We start from the raw sequence: 6162 nt of genomic DNA on the forward strand, positions 1-6162 counted from the left end.
TATATATATATATATATATGCATGTATGAAATAAATATGTGCGTATTCCCTCGAGGGAAGCGTAGGATCATAGGGGTTTCCGTCGTGACATATGTCAATTCCTCTCTAAATTTCAAGACAGCTATCTCTGTCAGAGAGAGAGAAAGAGAGAGAGAGATAGAGAGAGAGAGAGAGTGAGATAGAGAGAGAGAAAGAGAAGGAAAGAGAGATAGAAGGTGGAAGAGAGAGAGAGGGAGAGATGGAAAGGGTAGGAGAGGTATCGACCATATGCTTCTATATATGTGTATGTGTTTATGTGTATACACAAGTTAGAACCAAGAATATTACTAAATAAAATAACGGTACGCTGTTTCCGAGACTGTACGTGTCAATCGAAATCACTTACGAAGTTTGGCACAAGGCCAGCAACCTCGGGGTAGTGGGTAAGCCGATTAGATAGACCCAAGTCAACCTCAGTGGAATTTGAACTCAGAACGTTTAGACGGGCGAAATGCCGCTAAGCATTTTGCCTGGGTTGCTAACGATTCTACCAATTCACCGTCTTAAACTATTTAGGATATTAAAAACAACAAATCACGAAAAAATTTAAATATCTATTGAAACGATGACAATAAATACTATTATTCTACATGAGTATATAAGCATGTATGTGTGTGCGCGCGCGTGTAATCCGCTCGTTCGAACGCCCGTTATACTTTTGTTAGTTAGAAAGGTGGCGGTGGAATGAGTGAGAGATAGAGTAAAAGTGTGTGTGAGTGAGAGAGGGAGAGAGAGAGAGAGAGGAAGGTGAGGAGTGTGAGTAAGAAGGAAGATGTGAGGAAGAAGTAGAGAAAGAGGTGTAATACGGCCAAATACGTCACGTGGTTAGTTGAAGTGAGAGGCGAAGAGCAAAAGAAAAAGATAGTGAGAGAAAAGGGTGAAAGAAGTATTTACGTCGTGCTGTAGGGAGGGGTGTGAACGGTAAAGAGAAAGAGATATGTTGAAGATACAATATTTAGCAGTTACGGGAAAGTGAGAGGTGAAGAGAAAGAGAGAAATGTTAAAGACAGGAAGACGAGAATTACATATTCAAAAGGTTTGTTGAGAGGTAGAGAGAAAGAGAGAGAGAGAGAGAGAGAGAGAGAGAGAGAGAGAGAGAGAGAGAGAGAGAGAGAGAGAGAGTGAGAGAGAGGGAAAGAAATATAAAGTGCTTTGTAGGGGGAAATTTTAAAATATAAAACCACTCATTTTATTACCTTTCGCTCTATCCTTGCTGCTGTCCAGACCTATAGACCTTCTTTGTTGTCTTCTTTATACCCTCATCTTGTGATGCCTCAGAGCCCCACGGCTCTTATTTTGGTAGTATCACTTATAATTTATTTTGTTTGTATCATTACATTTATTTATACTTGCGTCGTATTGGTATTTCTATCAGTTGTCGTCACGGTCATCAACGTTCTTTTATTTGTCCCTCAAATCCTTTCGTCACACACTCGGTGACCTCGTCAGAAACTCTCTGTCCCACGTGTCACCTCTTGTTCTACCTATTCCATTTTGCCCCACTGTATCTCTATCTGCAAATGCGTTTAAGTTTGTATCTGTGTGTGTGTGTGTGTGTGTGTGTGTGTGTGTGTGTGTGTGTGTGTGTGTGTGTGTGTGTTTGTGTGTGTATGTGTGCGTGCATGTGTGTCTATGTGTTTAGTATATGTGCCCATGTGCGTGTATACGGGTATGTATATTACACTGTTATTACTCGTATCATTTATTTATTTATCTGGTAATGATAGGGTGCAAAATTCCTGGCTCGCATCGCTCCTGTGCACACACGAAAAGTTAGTCTAGTTATTCAATGAAATTATGAGTGATCCTACGAAAAACCTGATTGACTTTTGTATAAAAGGTGGGTTATAGCAAATATTCTGCTCAATACTACATATTTGCTTGTCAGCTGATTGACATTAACCAGTTGAGTATGTCACTTGGTGGTTGACGATATGTGCATCTCTGATCACGAACAGAAGTAGTGGGGGAGCAACATAGTCATATGTTGAGAGAAATTCTTTGAGGTTTGAATAATTCACTTCTGGAAATATGGGTGCTTCGTTCAAAATCTTTAAACAACCCTTATTGAGAGACCTTTTGAGCTGGATGAGCTACTCGACCCGAAGAAAATTCTAACTGGGTCTCACCTGCGAGGTCATGCGCTGTTTATCTTGATATGAGATCACCATGTCACGCACATATGGTTGTGATGCATGTGTCTGATGTACGTTTATCAGACGGATAGTGATGATGAGTATACTGTGCTTCGTATATTTTAGCCCAGTGTCAGTTTGATGGCATGCACTGCTCTCTCAGTCAATAATAATAACAATAATAATAATAATAATAATAATAACAATAATAATGTTAATAATAATAATACTTTTTACCTTAGACACAAAGCCTGAAATTTGGTGAGAGGTGGACTAGCCGATTACACGGACCTCATTGCGCAACTGATACTTATTTCATCTATCTGAAAATGGTGAAGGGCACAGTTGACCTCGCAGGAAATTGAACTCAGAACCTAAAGATGGGTCGAATGCCGCTAAACATTTTGCCAGGCGTTCTAACGACTCTGCCATTCTGCCGCCTTCATAATAATAATAATAATAATAATAATAATAATAATAATAATAATAATAATAATAATAATAATAATAATAAGAAGAAGAAGAAGAAGAAGAAGAAGAAGAAGAAGAAGAAGAAGAAGAACTTGACCTAAACATTATATTCAGGATATTCAGACATAGAAAATGAAATAAATAAATAGATAAATAGATTAATATCAGATAGATAGATAGATAGATAGATAGATAGATAGATAGATAGATAGATAGACAAGCAAAAGACGATAGACAAAGAATGAAAGAGAAAGATGCAATAGGAGAATATAAGCTCGAGAAGTAAAAGACATAGAAGAGAAGAAACGGAAAACGTTGGAGAATTCACCATTGTTGGACAAAAAGAAGATTAAACGCAATTACTGGTCATTCATAAAACGTTCATAAAAGACATTTTTCTGGAACTTACTATTTATTTGGCAAAATATCAGCCATGAGGAAAGACGAAAGAGACGTGTATTCCATCCAAGAATTATTGAGATGTATTAAAAATGAGTTTTGGTGCTTGATTTAATGGGAGCACCTCAGGTACATTTATACATGCTGCCAATAAAACAGAAGACAAGAACGACCGCAAACACATGAGAAACAAACAATAACGGAAACGAAGCAAAGAAAACGATGAAATCAAAGTGTTTTGCTTGTTTCTTTGGCTCGATTGATTAAAACATGAACGATGTGTTTTATTAACAGAATCTTCATCATCAACGATTGAAGACAGAGATAGTTTGTAATCTGTCTCTGTCTCTCATTCTTTCTCTCTTGCCCCCTCTCTCTTCCTTCCCCTTTCTCTCTCTTCTTCTCTGCGTGATGTTATTGGACGAAATAATTTGGCAAAAGTGTTTATTGCTATTCCGACATACAAAATGGTGAACAAAGAATAACCGGAATCATTTGACATTTCTTGCGAATCCTGCTGACCTTGTTCTGATGCAAATTAAATTCTATTTGAGCGATCGCAGCTGTAATCGAACACTGAGACAGCGAGCGTATACAAATTGGATAACGAAGCATTGATGTTAAGCGACGGTTATTTTTATGATGATGATGATGATGATGATGATGATAGCGGTGGTGGTCGTGATGATGGTGGCAGTGGTGGTAAACGATTGACGGAGACTGACCAATATCACATTATTATATCAACACACACACATACACACACACACACATACATATAAGTATACGTATGGGTATACGTGTGTATGTATGTATGTATGTATGTATGTTATATGTATGTATATATTTATGTATGTATGTATGTATGTATGTATGTATGTTATATGTATGTATTTATGTATGTATGTATGCATGTATGTTATATGTATGTATGTATTTATGTATGTATGTATGCATGTATGTTATATGTATGTATGTATTTATGTATGTATGTATGTATGTATGTATGTATATGAGTATGTAGGCGCAGTCGCTAAGACGTTTGCTTTCCAGTCGCATGGTTTATTCCTTCTGTGCGGAGCCTTGGCCAAATGTGTTCTAGCATAACCCAGGGCCGATCAAGGACTTATAATTTTAAGTGGCTTTAGTAGACAGAAACTGAAAGACGCCTATTGTATATATATATATATGTATTTTTTTATTCCTCTACTTGTTTCAGTCACTTGACTATGGCCATGCTGGGTCTCCGGCTTTTAGTCGAAGAAATCGACCCTGGACTTACTCTTTGTCAGCTTCGTGCTTATTCTATCGACGGGTTTCTTACAGTTTCCATTTATCAAACCCACTCACAGGGCTTTGGTCGCCCGGAAGCGATAGTAGAAGACATCCAAGGTGCCAGACTGTGGGACCGAACCCAGAACCATGTGATCGGGAAACAAGCTTCTTACACACACCCACGCCTGCGCCTATATATTTATATATACCTATATACTTGTATGACAGTGTTAAAGAGTGTGTGGCTTCACCAGTATGATAATTATACAAAGAACATCATTTGTTGCTAGAATGAAAGGAAATATAATGGTTTGTAAATCGGATGTTAACTGTCACGTGGTCAATATCATTATAGGTTGTAGCCCCAGAAGGGAACGAAAAATAATAAGCAAGATATATAAGCATACGTACTTACATACAAACACACAAAATCAGGCAAACACACACAAGCACACACGCATATGTACGTGTATATAAATGCACACATACAGAGAAATATATATTACTATACATTATGTAGATGCATACATTATATATATGAGTCTATGTGCGTGGTTATAAATTTACTTCCATACGCATGCACACGCAAAGATATGCATATAGATTTGTACTATTAATTTTATATCTTTATGATTTATTCAGAAGAAACATTTTCACCTGGTATCAAGCTTCACAAACAGGTTGACACAAGAAAATGTAAAGTTCAACTGTATGTAACATCCTCTCTCGACGTCAGAAAATGTAGTTATAGCTATAATACAGTGTCTCAAAAAGACGAGACGATCGCGGCTGGAATGATTTTGCTTGATGATCGCTGAGCTGAGGCAAAATAACAACAACAACAGATCCTAATTACATCTCACAGTAGTGCAGCATTCTTCTATAAATGTTAGAGAAAATGAAAAATTCATTCTGGCAGATCCTGCATGTTCCCTTGATCTGTTAGATACAGCAGTCAAATCTCTCTGGAATCACACACTCTTGTGTTTGAGAAGTAAAAGTGGAGAGTTACTAGAAAATATATTCATAGAAGCCTGTAAAATAGATGATTGTACTTGCCGGTACGCCTTTCATCTTCGGCCTGTTTAATCATGACTGACGCGTAGCTGAACAACAACAACAACAACGACGACGCCGACGCCGACGACGCCGACGCCGACGACGCCGACGCCGACGACGCCGACGCCGACGACGCCGACGCCGACGACGCCGACGACGATGACAGCAATCACAAGGAAACCAACACCGATAACTACAATGACAAGTGTTACACAAATATTCTTCTAAAGGCTAGAAGTAATCCTAAAACTGTAATTCTTTGATCAAATATCTCAGGAAATAGATTGTCATCTTCATCTTCATTAGAATCAAGATGTGGAATTATTAATACACAGTAGCTGTTGTATGGTTATGGAGTGCTGAAGTGCGACTTTATCATATTCTTGGCACGGCATATGAAATACATTTGAAATATCATGCGCTGTGAAAGTATAATATTTGATGATAGTGAAGGAATGGTGCCAATTTGATCCATTCGTTAAAGGTCATTCTCTGAAAAGATCAAGCCTTTGAAGTGATATAATGCAACATTCAGATATGTAGTTGGTTAAAACACCATTGACAGACATCCAATTAACAGTGGCCGTCTTCTCTCTTCACACGCATCACTGGTTTCCATATCACACCACTGACGTGCGTAGACAGGCGGGTGGCCATGGATGCATTCATATATATTGTATATATGCATTTCACACATATTTCGCTATTTCAAACATACACACCTACACACGCACACACACATATACATAGATATATATGCATGTATATACATTCATATATATAT

Source organism: Octopus bimaculoides, chromosome 17, assembly GCF_001194135.2.
Source record: "Octopus bimaculoides isolate UCB-OBI-ISO-001 chromosome 17, ASM119413v2, whole genome shotgun sequence".
Classification (NCBI taxonomy): domain Eukaryota; kingdom Metazoa; phylum Mollusca; class Cephalopoda; order Octopoda; family Octopodidae; genus Octopus; species Octopus bimaculoides.